Raw genomic sequence first — 15,718 nt, 5'->3', positions numbered from 1 at the left:
TCTGAACACCAGGGTGGACAAACTCAGCAGTGGATGCCTAGCAGATCACCAATGGTGTCGCCAGTCAGAGGTGGTGCAATGTCTCTTTCAGCAGTAGGGAGAACCTAGGTTAGATTTCGCCAATACCACTTCTGCCCAGGGTTCTGAAGAAGATCAGGAACAACTGGGCCGAAGTCATCCTTTTGGCTCTGGACTGGGCATGGATAGTTTGGTATCCAGAGCTTCTGAGAATGAGCATCGATCCTCCGATAAGGCTGCCCCTTTGGAGGATCTTCTGTCCCAGCAGCAGGGGAGGGTTTTCCACCTGAACCTGTCAATTCTGCACCTCCATGCGTGGAGATTCAGCAGTGACAGTTGATAGCTTTCGACCTTGCTCCCAAAGTCTGTAATTTTATTCTGGCTGCCAGGCGGTCCTCCACTAAGAAGGTATACGCCTGCCATTGGCAGAAATTTGTATTCTACTGTACAGAAAGTTCTATTGACCCTCTTTCTGCTCCTCTTCTCCAGTATTGAATCCTTCATAGATTCACATGCTTTTTTCTTCCCTGTCGTCATGGTGGGAGTCTCACGGTTGACTCCCACCATGACGACGGGGAAGATACAAGCATGTGAATCTGTGAAAGATATCAATACTGGAGAACCACAATGTACAGGTAAGTAACTTGTTTTTTCTCCAGTATTGAATCTTTCATAGATTCACATGCTTGTATCTTCCCCGTCGTCATGGTGGGAGTCAACAGTGAGACTCCCACCATGACGACGGGGAGGATGCAAGCATGTGAATCTATGAAAGATTCAATACTGGAGAAAAAAACAAGTTACTTACCTGTACACTGTGGTTCTCCACAGTGTACCAGTACACTCGGTCCTGCAGGACTTCCTAGTATAGCATATTGGTCCTCAGCCCACTACTCGGATGGTATGGCTTGGGTATCTAAATCAAAGGTAAGATATCTGCATCTAGTAGTCTCCATCAGATGATCAAGTTCCTTACCTTTGGTAACGCATTATCTGGTAGAGACTCTAACTAGCTGCAGATTCCGTACAGCCCATCCCATGCCTCCCTCCTTTGCAGACTAATATTGTAGGACTAGGGTTACTACCCTTTTCAGGGCCCTAGTTTTGGCACACAACTACGTCAGTTACTTCATAGCTCTGCGCTTCTGCCATTTTTCATGGCTCTCCTGGCGTGGAAAATACTAAAAAGTACTGACGTCCACCTATAAAGGCACCGCAACTTCATAATCGACACTACCGATGTGGACTATGTCACATGGAGCCCCCCGACGCAGCGCACATGGGGTATTTCTCAGCAAAGGTTTTCGAATACAGCCTGACGCCAGGGAAATTCAAAGGTAAGGAATCTGCCAGTAGATAGAGTCTTTACCAAACAATGTGTTACCAAAGGTAAATAACTTGTTTGCCAAGACCAAAGATTTCTCTCCAAGGATCCCATTATCGCCTTAAAAAGCGATACAGAAACTGATTCTTCAGCGTTGAATTTTTCATAGATTTATATGCTTTACTTATTGTCTGACTGAATAAGAGCCGTCAATGATAACACAACAATAATCAATGAAGCCCCTAACATTGAAAACAAATGCTAAAAGGCTAAAAGTAGCATCTAATATTATGACCCGAACTCCAACCAATGGAGGGGAGGGTCTCAGGGTTACAACCATTATCCGCGGCTCCATGTGTCAAGGTTTCTGAGGCACCTCTCCAGGACAACTCTGAAACCTCTGAGCTCTGTTCTGCTCTTCACAAAGGTACCTTGTTGATATTTTTATCTCCTTAGGACTCATTCACCCCCAGCTTTGGAAATTAAGCACATTTTCAAAGGATGAATGGGAGCCGGTACTGGCTTTCAGTGATTGAATCACTGGAAGCTTTGTGAGGAGCTGTGAAGTGCATGCTTCTAATTGTAAATATATTTACATAGTGCTTGCTATCCCGGAGGAGGTGTTGAAGGCCAATTAGGAGCAAGAAAGCAAGCATTTGCAATGCAATAGGTCGCTCATTTTAGAAACTTGGACCTATTGGTATTGTTAATGACAGTGCCTTTTATTATTGCAGGTGTTTTGTAAACACATAAATAAATGGCATTGTTCATACCAATAGGTCAAAGTTTCTAAAATGCAAGACCTGTTGCATTGCAAATACTTTTTCTGACTAGAGGCAGAGTTCACACTAAATAAAAGCACAAAACAATTAACGATTCTGGAATGTGGGCCACTTTTTTGGGGATTCCCCCGGCCTAATTATGATCCCCAACCAACACTGATGGCCCATGGTGGCCACATACATTAATATTTGGGGACTATTTTTCATCAGGTTCTGACCCAGAAAACGAAAAAAAGAAAGGGGAAGTCAATAGAAAGTTGTGACAAATGGAGGAAATAAGCGTGAAAATAAACCAGCAAAAGTGAGTTAAAGAGACACGGAAAGAAGGGTGGTGGTAAAAAAACAAAACAGGTGGAATCAAGACTAGGATCCCTGGTGATCAGTAAGCACAGCATTCAGTATAGCACAATCTGTGGGCTCCTAAGAAAAAATGTGGGCCGCTACTCTTGTGTTTATTACAAATTAACCACTGGCACAGTGTCCTAAACACAACAAATATGAGACAATAGACTGTGACTCTAAGTTGGCCATTGATTCCTGAGAGCCAAACTTGTTTAGCATCAGTGCTTAATTTGAGCCGGTGTTTACTGGTGGGGAACATAGGCACTTATTTTTGGATACCAGCACTTATTTTTCTGTACCAAATATTTACAAGTAAGAGGGAAAACACATAGGGGCTCATTGCGATGGCGGGCGGACATCAGTCCACCCGCCATCGTTGCGGTGCTGGGACCGCCCGCCAGACATGCGGCGGTCTCACCACTGCAATTAGGATGCGCCCGCCAGTACTTTTGACAATGCAGCACCACACGCAATGTCAAAAGTGCGTGCACAGCATTTCCCTGCACTACGTGGCAGGCCCCACGTGGTGCCTGCCACTTGGTGCATGGACATGAGGGGAGTACCATGGGTACCCCAGGTGCAGCAACACCAACCGCCCCCCCAAAGGGGGCCTGCAACAGGCCCCCAAACCCAATCCCTGCCAGCCTTCCCATGGCGCCATTGCCGCCTTGAAAATGCCTTTGTTTACAGACATCCTGATTTGGCGGACGGTGCCTGCTAGGCACCGCCATCATTTCAAGCGCCCTCCACCAGGCAATCGGGAGGATTACCTTTGGCGGTAAAGCGGCGGACAGACTTTACGTCTGCTGCAGCACCACCGCCATCCTGATGTGGCAGTGGGTAATGTGCTTTGTGATGGCGGAAGGACCGCCACCACCGGCCCAGCGGTGCCTGTCTTTCCGCCATCATAATGACACCCATAGATTGGGAAGGCAGAGAGAAAAACCGGCAAGCAGTCACAAACAGAAAACACGAACCGCAAGTGCGGTCCAGAAAGAAAGGGCAGGGAGTGTCTGTAGTTGCAGGTATTTGGTGCACAAACATTAATTGCTTTGCCATGGGAATTGGGGACGTTTATGGTTGTCGAGGATGAGGAGTACCAGATTACAGAAATCTTTGTCAGGAGGGGTCCTTACGTCTAAAAATGTTTGACAGGGGGTCTCGGCATCAAAAAGTTTGAAGACCTCTGCCCTAGGGAGTGTTTCTTCTGTGTGACATTCAGTTCAAAAACTCTTTACAACAGAGAGGGTCGCCTTTCCACAGCCTTCAATGCTGGTAACTGGAAAGTTGTCTCTGTCCGTTGATACATTGCGTTACGAGTTGGGAGAGGGATGCCCATTTCAAACCCCTACTTATCTGTGATTCGGAATATGTCACAGAAGTTGTTACTTTTGGATTCAGAAATACTTTTGTGATTCTCAAAGTTTCTTTTGTACATTACTCCATACCTTTTTGGGGTTGCAAAACCTGTGATTCTGGGGATTTCAGACTTAGGGCTTCAAATGTTTTTGTACATTGTATCTAAACTTATTAAGGTGTGATCCTAAAAGTTGTTTGCATTTCATGAAAATCTTAAATGAGGACTCCATTTCGTTTGGTGCAAACCTATATAGTAAGTTCTGAAAAACATAGATTCAAAATAAGGTTGGTTTGAAGTGGTTAAATAGTGTTATGTGTAATATTAAGGTTCCCAATCATGTGCACAAATCCAGTTTTCAAATATGATTTTGAATTGAATCGTATGACACTCATCTTGTTTTTGTTAATTAGTCGTAGGATTAGTAACAATCTGATGTTGGTTTGTCAAGCGACTCTCCGCCATTTTGTGGTTTGCTGTCTGCCATTGCCTAATATTCTCATATGCTGAGGGAGACTGTGAAGTTCACTCCATCCACAGTTATGAGGTTCAACAACCAAGAAGTAGGATTTATAAACCAAGCAAACTTGGGAAGACCTGGGGCAAAATCACAAACCTTGATTTGTGGGTGATGACGGTAACCTGAAGAGGGCTGGCAATTTACTGTTTGTTCTGGAAAATTCACCCGTGAGATGTGGCAAGGTTTGCAAGCATGATTTATGCCGGTACGTCCAAGCAAGGCCCTTGCAATGTACAGGTTTCTTTGAAGTCAACATACTGGTTGACCCTTTGTTATGTTGCAGTATAACGGGAATTGAGCCAAACTTGCTGCATGTGACGGAAATGAAATTGACACCACGTTTATGGATCGGCGCGAATCTTGTAATGTGAGAGGGAAGACGCTGGTGAGTTCAAAGGCAGCTTGGTCTACCCAACACAATGGTATCTCTTCCGCCGACCTTTGATATAGATTTTTGGAATCCTTAATATTGTTTCACTCTCCTGAGTTTTATAACCAATTGTCACCTTTCTTACACCTCTCCTAAATTCACTGACATTATTCTGTCTTGCCTCTCATTTTCCTGTTAGCAACTTTCCTGTTTCTCCTCTCAACATCTACTGAATTGTACTTTTTTCACCTTTCTCTTTCCTTCTCAGTTACCCCGTTTGAATTTTCTCTGCTCCTCTTCTCCATCACCTTTTTTGTGTCCTACGGCGTCATTGCTATTGTCCAGGTTAACATTTCACCCTTAAAAACTATATTTTGTTGCTTCCCCCCCACTTCTGTCTTTAACTCTTTCTGTTTAAATTCTTCTCTTCTCTCCATTTCTTTTCTCCCTAGACTTTCACTCTTTTTGCCTCCTATCTCCAAATCCTATAATCTCTTGTCTTTGACCTCTTCTCTCCTATTGCCTTTTATTCCCCCTTAACCCGTATAATCACAATTGAAAGAAGCAAACTCCTACATATCCCACAAATCACCATAGAGTACTCCTTGCTTCGGACATTGCTGACCTCATCACCTATGGCTCTCTTAACACACTCTTCCTCATCAGAAACATGCCTCACCCTCACAGCATTGCACTTCTAATTATTCTTTCACGCACAGGCTACAACATCCACCATATTAACTGTACACATATAAAAGGAGAAGGACTCACCATCATCCATAAGTCTTCCTGGTCTCCCACCATAGACAAGCAAGCAACATTCAACTCCATGGAGCTCCTCACATGATACTTCACTCTCTCTTTCAATTCAGTCCGCCACCTTCCATCTCATCTACAGCCCTCAAGGGCAACATAGGGACTTAATTGATGAATTTTCAGACCTTCTCTTTGCTTCATCCATCTGACATGCCCACACCAGACTCCTGGGTGACTTCACCCTCCCAGGCTGAGCACAGTGCAGCTCTCTTAGTCCCATATTCCACCCGCAGCTTGTCTAATCTAGGAGCGGAAAATGTGACCATATCACCCTCATACTGATGCCGCTTCTCTGTCTCTGCTTGCTAGCTGGCACCGTCTTCCTTGCCAGCTGCATCATATATAAAGCCAGCACAAGCAGCACTACCGCATAGCTGGATGACAGGCACACTCACAGCCTGGACACCATGAGGCAGGAAGCAAAGAGGTGCAAGAAAAGAAAAGGAAAAAAAGCACCCGGAATGTCACACAGCCCTTTTATCTCTCAGGACCCTGCTGCAGATTAGACACGAGATGAAGACGCACATCTTTAAAGAACATTGAATCGCACTCCTGTCACTGTTCCCTTCTGCTCCAAGAACCCAGCACACCTCTCCAATGCCTTGTGCCTGTATCTTTGCCTTTAGACTCTATACAATGCTCCGTTAAATTTTGGCTAGATATACACTCTACAAATATCACATTCATACATTCCCTCTGCCCAGCTCCACTGATGTTTGTCCCTTCCTCTCCTCACCTGCTTCTGCCTCCTCTCCTCCTTATTCTGTCTCCTCCTCCTTTGCCTGTCTCCTCTCCTCCTCATCCTCTCTCCTTCTTTGCCTGTCTCCTCTCCTTTCTTTCACCTGCCTTGTTCTTTCTGCCTCTTATCTTACCTGTTCAACATCTTTTCTATGTATCTCTTAGCCTTCTGCCTCCTCGCAGCCCTGCCCCTTGCTCCCCTGTCATGGCAAATGTTCTCTCTGCTTTCTACTCTTCAGGTTCTTATTTCCAGTTCTGTAATGTATCTCCTAATTACCACTTTACCTCTGTGACTTCACTCATTTCTTTTTTCCTTGTTACTTTTCATGATCCATCCCTTTCCCTTTCATTATCTCATTCCCATCTTATCACTTTTCTCACATTCTCTATACATTCAATCATAAACATTGCAGCTCCTTAACTCCTGAACACAAGTGCTCTTCTGTGACTCCCACTCTGTCCTTTACCAAATGTATTGTTCTATTACATCTTACAGTTTCTCCTCATCTTTTTTACATTGAAATTCCGTCATTTTTATCTTTGACTCTGTTCTCCTATTTTTTCTAAATTCACCTTTTTTCTTCGAATATCCCCTACCTTCACTTATATGAACTTCACACTTTCCATTTTCTTTCTGTTTATCCATGCAGGTGATTTGCTGTGAAGGGGATGCTGGTTTCTATGAAGTGGGATGTCTTTCAACCCTCTGGATGGTAAATGGACACTTGTAATTCTAAAATGGGGAAAAATAGATACAGAAGTACTTCTTGGGTTTCCAACTCTGGGTGTGGGTCGTTGAATTTCCGCCTCTGGCAGTGGGTCATTTTTAGAGGCCTTTGTGTATGGTGACATCATTGTTCTGTACTGCGGATCAGTGCAGGTGGGATGTGTAGGAGAGTGGGGTCTGCAATCCCATGGCCACCCCAGATTTTTGCTTTTTGCTTCACTGATTTACGACTTTCCCTGGCTGTGGGCCTGCTAATCAGACCCACAGCCTAGCTGTTCTCTCTCTAAATTAACAACCATGTACCTTAGGTGCATTTACCAATTGGTACTGGGCCACCTTATCAGTCCCTGTATCCAGGGCATAGGTGTACCCAGGGCCTACCAGGGGCTGAAGCATGTATTATGCCACCCCTGGCTGGCCATCTAAACAGACACAACTGGCTGCACGACAGCTGGGGCAAGGTGATGTAATCACCCTTTGCTTTAGATATAGTTCCCTATATCTAACCCTAAAATGGACACATATATTCCTATCAGTCACTCCTAGAGAAGGGCTTATCAATCCTGAAGGCAGAGTGCTTGGAATTATGTGAGATGGTGCTCTGGCATGAGCTGAGCCCGTTTTCAGCTTGCGGAACCAAGTCCTAAGAGCTGTTCCATGATAACGCTATACCATATAATCTTAAGTGCATTATAATCCTCGCGGTTAAATGCCAACTCTGGTATAACGTTATCAAAACATGTCGAGTAAGGTGTCATATGAATTGGAATACTACCTCCTCGCCAATTCTGGCGACGGGGGTAGCATTCCACCCTTCTAGAGGGATACGACATGTATGTAACTGTGAACCCCGGTTAAAGTTAACACGAGCCTTGGCATCACAAAATGGATGCTGCCACCACAGACCCAAGTCTGACCTCCTGCTGCTGGGAGTCCTTCCAGCGAGGGAGGCTTAGACAAAGGGTTTCCTGCCTTGGGAGGTGCTAGCACCACCCCAGACAGGATTTTGTGTATTGGGTAGGCCCAGGCTGAAAGGAATGAGACATGCCTGGGGCACACAAGGTGCCCTGTGCATACACCGGTTCCAACCAGTTGCTGGGGCACTCCAGCCCCAGCTCTGGCGGGAAACTGGACAAAGGATAGGGGGTGTAACCACCCCCCTTCCGGGTCCCACCCAGGGGAGGGACCTAGTCGTAGTGCAGCCCCCTTTAGGGGAATAAAGGTAGGAGCTGGTCCCATTCCAAATTAGATTATCCGGAACTATTCTACAAGAAGAAACTCTGGCCCTTTGATGTTCTGCTCCACAGAAGACTGAAGAATCTCCCTTGTGGACAAGGAGTGTCCACCCTGCACAAGCACGCACCACCAAGTGTCCAGCGGCTTCCCTTTGTCGTCTTCCCTCGAGGATCCAGACTTCAGAGCCCGACGAGACCCGGATTCCCAGACCTCTCCGACCTCAACTCACATCTGCAGCAAAGCTGAGACCCGTGGGTGCGACGAGACACGTGGGACCGGCCATCTTGGAAGAAACTGCACTTCGCTTCCAGCACGACTCCCGAGGTAAACTCGACCAAGTGCTTTGGGGACTGAGAAGCCCCAACCCCGAGCAGCCCCTGCACCGAAGACCAGCCCTCCAGCCTCCACGAGATCTGCGTGGGGCCCTTCTGCTTGGTTCCTGCTCGACACGTTGTCTGGTCACTTGCCGGCTGGCTAGTGGCCTCCTAGACGACAAACCTTTGAATTCTTTCTGCTGGTCTGGTTGCTCCAGACTGGCCCTTGCTCCCTCCCAAAAGAGGGGCATCCCGGACTCTCCTAGTCCGCACCAGACGCTTTTCCTCCTCACCGCGTGGGTTGCCTTTGCCAAGGCCTGTTGACGCCGATTCCGGATCCAACACCGCCAACAGCGAGAGCCTGCGTGGGACAGCTCGTGCCTCCACCCTGGTTGTCGAAGACACCTCCTGGTCTACGTGGCTGCAGAGTCAAGCGTCCACTCTTCACCTGAACACTACTACGACATCTGGTTCCTTCCTGGTTCCACTCCAGTCACTGGCTAGTGACTGTGAACATTGTCCCCTCTGATTTCAGGTCTCCTTCTTCAACAATCCACCCTTGAATTGCACCGGACATCTTCCTCCTGGTCGCCTGCAGCATCTTTTCTTTCAGGCTCCATTGACTTCAACGCGAGAACCCGACGCACTTTGAACCCTATGCACCCGCGGCCCGTGGATGGGGTAACAAGAGCATTTCGGTGCTCAAGGGTAGTCTAACTGTCCTGGTGTCCAGTTCCACAGTCGTTGTTGACCTATCTAGTCAGGATTGTCCGTACTCACCTTTTTCTTAAACTGTACTGTCCATAGCCGTTGTTACGCATCTTGTGTGTGAGTTCACACTCTGCACACGCGTTCTGTGGGCCTCCTATTACTTACCTCAAGTTAGTGTAGAGGGGTCCCACCGATCCTACAGCCTCTGGACAGCTCCATTCCTTCTATTGACTTTCACATTCCACTTACTTAGTATATGGTTTGTCGTGCCCCTGGGGCACCATTGTGATTTCGTGCAACTTAACGTATTTTTCAGAAGAGATTGTCATGTGCTTAGCCCTCTGACCTCATAAAGAGTTCAGAGGTGTTGTTATTAATAAATATACTGTTTATTTTCATAACAACCTGTGTGGTGTCCTTTCACTTGGTATTCAAGGGGTTATATTGTGGTAAAACATCTGGCTTCACATGCCATAAAGAGTTTAGCCTGAAGACTGCTTTTGTCCACACTACTAGGATAGCTGGTCTATCAGGTTGACTTACAACCAAACACAAGGGTTGCTTGGACTGATACAAGGTGATCACTAGAACTAGTGAGCATCATATATCAGGCCAACTTCTCACAGGATGTTTAAATTCCATAGGTATTTTGAATATAGTGTTTGCCCTCTACAGGTACAGAGTTATGGTAACTGATCCTACTGAACAACAACTGCAGCTGTTCCTTCCAGGGCATCTGTGTCGGTCATCCAGCCTTCTTTTCTTGTCCATTGTAGATTTTTGCTGCCTCTCCAAAATCCGACTCCGCTTCTTATATCCCAATATGATCAGTTGATAGTATTTTTTTTTTTTAATAATAATAATCTTTATTGCATGATTAATTAAAATCTTTGCAATTTCTCAGTAAAACAAAAAGGAAGCAGTAGTATAAATATAATGATTTTGCAAGCAATTAAAAACACTTTTGAAAAAAAAAAATAATAATAATAAATAGGAAAAGAGAAAAGAAAAAGAAAAAGAAAAGAAAAGAAGCCATGCAGCTAATACAATGCTGTCCATTAATAGAAAAGGTAATTTGCAATCAGTAGTGACTTTAGTTATCTGAAGAAAATGGTCCTAGAATGCGAAAACAAGTCACAATAGTTCAAGTTTAGTTAGTGGCCTCTGGATTTAGGGCCATGTTGGCTATTTTCATAAAGCGCACTAGCCTGCTGGCTAATTGAATGTCTTCTCCCTTGAAGCTCATCAGCAGAGCTTGTCTGCAAGTGCGCACACGTCTTTGATTCCAAAGCTGTGTTAGTAGGTTTTTTCGGGCACTATCTAGAGCTTTACAGCTACACAGCAGGTGCAGGACGTCCTCCTTTGCGTTATCACAGAGCCTACACTTGGGGTTACAGTCCAATCGCTTCCAAGGGGGGAGATGTACTTTGGATGGTATTACCCCATCCTCAACCGTAAAAAGTCTTCCTTCGCTTTCCTTGAAAAGCCGGTGCTGAGATATGGCTGTGGTGAGGCGCTGATATAGCCTTGAATTACAAACCACCGATGGGACCTCTTGGTTAGTGCTGCTTTGTCCTCTTCCAACAAGATTGTTTTAACAGATTTGTTGACAAGGCGCTTGAAGCAATTGTGTGTGCAACTCGAGACCCAAAGATCTTTTAGCACAAGGGAGTTAATGGCTGCTTGGAGGTACACCATTGCGGGGGAGTCCTTGTTTGTTTTCATCTCTTTCCAGAGATGAGCATTCCGGGAGTCTATTTCAGCGTTCTTTACTTTGTACCAGCATTTTACGTAAGCGCCTTTACGTGCAATTTGCTGCTTCTGTAGGCCAAACTCGTGCCTTAGCTGTGCTGGGGAGGTGTATGGAGGGAGCGTGAATAGTATTCGCAATGTTTTGCTGACCACGTTGTCTAAGATAATCTCGTCCTTCCCTCTCATACATTCACTACCATATGTTATTGACGGCAGCAATTTCGCACGAAATAAGTCTAACAAGGGGGTTAAGTTTGGGCCCGTTATTTTGTTTTTGATGCTTTTTAATGCAATGGCCAGTGAAATCCCTCTGTTCCTTATTGCTGTTTCTTGTCGCTTGAAGGAGCCATTTGAATAAAAAATTATGCCCAAATACTTGTATTCTTGAACTATTTCCATTTTGTTGTCCTGAAGAGACCATTGGAATACTTGCTTTTTTGATTTTTGGTTTAGTACCATCACCTTCGATTTTTCCGTGTTTACACATAGCCCGTTCTTTCCAGCAAATTTGCTTGTGGTGTTGATGAGGTGTTGCAAGCCTACTGGTGTTTGACAGATTAGTATCAGGTCGTCTGCATATAGCAGGTTGGACAGCGTAAAACTCCCTAGCTTTGGGGCATGGTGGTTGCAGTTATCCAGATCTTTGGAGAGGTCGGACATAAAAAGGTTGAACAGGGTCGGTGCGAGAACGCACCCCTGTTTCAGCCCTTTAGTAGTTGGAATTTCTTTGGACAGACAGTTGCCGGCCCCCAGTTTTACTTGGATCTATGTATCTGTGTGTAGCAACATCAGTAGTTTCAGCAATTTGTGGTCCACTCCCCACCTTGAGAGTTTTGCCCATAGTTTTCCTCTGTCAACGCTGTCAAATGCAGCTGAAAAGTCGATGTAACACACATATAGTGGCTTTTTCTGTTTGATAGTAGCATCTGTCAACAAGGAAAGGGCTAAGATATTTGTCGTGGTGCCCAGATTTTTTTGAAAGCCAGTCTGATTGATGGGGATCAGTTTTTTGCGTGACGCCCATGCTGTTAGTTCTTCCAAGAGAAGCCCCGAGAATTATTTAGCGTCTATATCTATAAGGGCTATGAGCCTATAATTCTTTGCCTCGTTCTTATTGCCCTTTTTGTAGATTGGGGCAATTATTGAACCCCTCCAGGAGGATGGGAGTTGTTCGGTCCGCCAGGTTTCCACAAAAAGGGGGAGCAATTGTTCAGCCCAGTAAGTTGGATCTTGCTCATAGAGGATGGGAGGAATTCCATTTGGACCTGGAGCTCCCTCCTTCCGACCTTTCGCGATTCGACCCTTTAACAGGGCGATTGAGCCTGGGAAGTTAGACTCTTCGACTAGAGGCTTTGGAGCCATCAGGTTTGCTTGACAGAATTTTGGGCTTTGTTGGTTTTTGCATTGGCCTTCGTCATTGAAGTGTTTAAAGAGAAAATCTGCCCCTGTGTCCTCAGTGATGTAGGAGTTCACGCCGCGGGCGTTCGGATTCTCTATTATATTGATAGTTTTCCAGAATCTTGCGCTGTTGTTTTTTGAATCATACAGCAGTTTGGCCCAAGTTTGTTCAGTGGACTCCTGCTTGATTCGCCACAGGATTTTGTTCTTTTGACACTTTAATGATCTCAGGTTGGTCAATAGGTTGGTATCACTCCTAGCGTTCCGCAGCTCACGGAGTGTTCTATTTATGGCCTTTTTATTGCACTTAAATTAAGGAATAGAAGAGTCTGAGATTGTGTTTTTGAGTCACTACTGGTATGGGCAATTGTTTGTTGGCCTGTCCGTATGTCGTTTTCGAGAGAGAGAGAGAGAGAGAGAGAGAGAGAGAGAGAGAGAGAGAGAGAGATTGGACTTAACATTCAAACAGCCGAAGGTTTTCAAGAAGGTCTCCCAGGCAGTAATATGACCAACATTCGAGTCTGCAACACTTTCCCAGCACAGCTTCGCTTCTTTTGCTAGTCGCTCCGGGTCTTTGATATTATTGGTTTACGCGACCTTTGGGTGGACAGGGATGTTAAATCCCAGACTCTCTCTAGAATACAGCTGATTGCCGTTTAACTTCATTTGCAACTGCCTTCTTTGCAGCTGGTTATTCAGTACTTGGTTGGGACCACCCTGGGTTTGCTGGCAGTACGGCGAGTCCCTGCAGGGCTTCATTGTGATATGTATATTACAACATGCTCCTTCTGCATGAACATGAGCACCCATTTTATTTTTCTGTCTCATTCTAGGGGCTGCCCTTTCCACAGGTTGAGGCTAATGCTATGGATGTTGTTATCCAGTATGTCTTGAACGGCCTTGGGTTTCGCATTGAGAATATTGTATTCTACGCCTGGTCTATTGGGGGCTTCACAGGTAATGAATTGGGGACTGCAGGGAGTTGGAGTTTGCCATTGTGGACAGAGGCACACTGCTTTTTCTCTGGTGATTTGAATATTTCTGATTCCACAGTCCCTTTACTCTTTGAACAAGGAAGTCCATCCATGGGATGATATCCCACTACTTTAAGACCCTGGAGGCCTATTCTGTAGAAACCTGAGAATTGATTGATCCGTCCACTTTGAGTCTTTGCTATGTTGCCAGACTAGCTGTTGCACTTAAACTCTGTTTAACCGCTTGTGAAGATGCTATAAAAATACAGATTCCCATGTGGCCAAAATGCTCCTGAACCTCAAAAGAGTCTCAGGAGCGATCCTGAAAAACCAACGCTTATCTATTAGCAGACCAGTAGCCCCAGCTCTGGCAGCATATGAAGGCAAGGCCGTAGCCTCAGCTGTCTATGGTTCAGAGCTGTGGGGATTTGAGAACACCATTGACCTGAATAGCAGAGAATAGGTTTGTGAGGGACCTGGTCAATCTCCCACTTTCTACACCTTTAAAACCCCTCTTTTTAGACATGGGAAACATTCTATTGCAGACGTGGTGCGCCTGCGTCCTTTGTTGTTCTGGGTGCGCCTGCGAAGGACGCCAGAACTGGCAAATTATGCATTCGTTCTGGATGAACTGATCAACCTGAATAGTGCAAATAAGATACCGTTGCTAACCAAACGGAGACAGCTGGTTTTGAAGCTAGGTTTGGGTGAATTCTGGACCTCCCAGTCCCCTCTCCACAAGCAAATCATCAAAAAAATCTACTGGGATTGGGTACAGGATGAGGAAGTAAAACATGCAAAGTGGGGGACATTAATAACTCAAATTATGGAATTCAAACCTTGTAAGAATCTTGAGCCCTTCCTAGATTTTATCCCAAACCCTAGGGATAGGTCCCTCTTTCTGAAAATGAGATATGGGACTCTACCCTTGAAAAAGTTCACTGAGGGATGTAAAGGAAGGGGAGCTCATGCCCACTCTCTTAGCTGCCCTGGGTGCCCATGCACGAGCGAATCTCTTTCCCACTTCCTGTTCGCTTGTAGGACTTACAAAAGACCAAGAACAAGATGGTTAAAACCAGTATGTAGAGAGCTGGGAGTGAGAGAGTGCAGAATTGCCTTACGTATTTTCTTATCAGATACTACATCTATGTTAGTTGTATGTGGGGTTGCTAAATATTTTGCCAGTGCATGGTTTATCCGTGCAAGACTGTTAGCTGACGACAAGACCGAGGCTTGGGTAGCCAAACTGAAGTATATACCCACTGCTGTAAATGTTTCATTGAATTTCTCTGTTTTAAATGTAAATATTCTGAATTTTATCTTTTTATACTATGATAGGAAATGTAATGAATACTGAATATTATATTTTTTAAAAAACATGTATTTTTATCTTTGTATTGTTTGTACTTTTATGATATGCAAATATCGAATAAAGTAGTACAACAATAACAATAAAAATACAGTTATAAATTAATGTGCACTACAAAGTGTGACAGTCTCAAGCGGAATGACAAAAACAATGCACTTCATCAGAACCCGGCCTCCCTGCAGTTCAGGGCCTGGTTGCCTCAGGCATACAGTTTGGGTCTGACTATGGGAAAATTCTTCAGGGAGCCAAACTGGCCACAATCTCTACAGCATACTTTTTTGAAAAGAAAGATGTTATGCCCTGCATAGTTATTCTATGTTCCACTCTTCACCCTTTCTTCCTGCTGCTCAGCCAATGTGCATGTTTACTGTAGAATGTTGGGAATGCAGTGATGCATGGAATGTTGGATGACTGTGTGAGTGAGGAATGACAGTGAGAGAGAGCTGCTGAGCAGCAGACAGGCTGCTCCTGGTTGGGCTTGCTACTACAAGGGGTTTCCTACTACCTGGAACTAAGGTTTGACTACTGGCTAATCTATGTATACTTCACCTGTTACCTGGACTACCTGTCTGTTGTACTTACCAACCATCTGGATGCACTTGAATTGACTGCAGATTAGAGGTACATGTTAACTCTACTTGGCAACCAGTGTCTACTTTCTACCACTGAGTACAACATATTTTGGTGATGAGCGAGAGTTGGAGACGTTCCCACTTGCCTACTTAACTCCACTACTGGTCAGGAAGCACAAGATGACATCTGTAATGAGTCCAGAGGGCGAGAAGGAGCCACAAGTTTTTCCAGCGCAGACTGCTAATAAACGACGCTACATCAAGCATACAAGAGGCAACACGTCAAGCAACACAAGAGGAATCATCGCAACAAAAGAAACTCGTACAGCATACTCTGCAACCCCACCAGTGTCTTGTACAATATACAGCCCCAAAGTAAGCATGCTGTACCTTGTGTT

Source organism: Lissotriton helveticus, chromosome 5_1, assembly GCF_964261635.1.
Source record: "Lissotriton helveticus chromosome 5_1, aLisHel1.1, whole genome shotgun sequence".
In the NCBI taxonomy this organism is placed as follows: domain Eukaryota; kingdom Metazoa; phylum Chordata; class Amphibia; order Caudata; family Salamandridae; genus Lissotriton; species Lissotriton helveticus.
The sequence above is the reverse complement of the archived record's forward strand: the minus strand, read 5'-3'. Positions refer to the sequence as shown.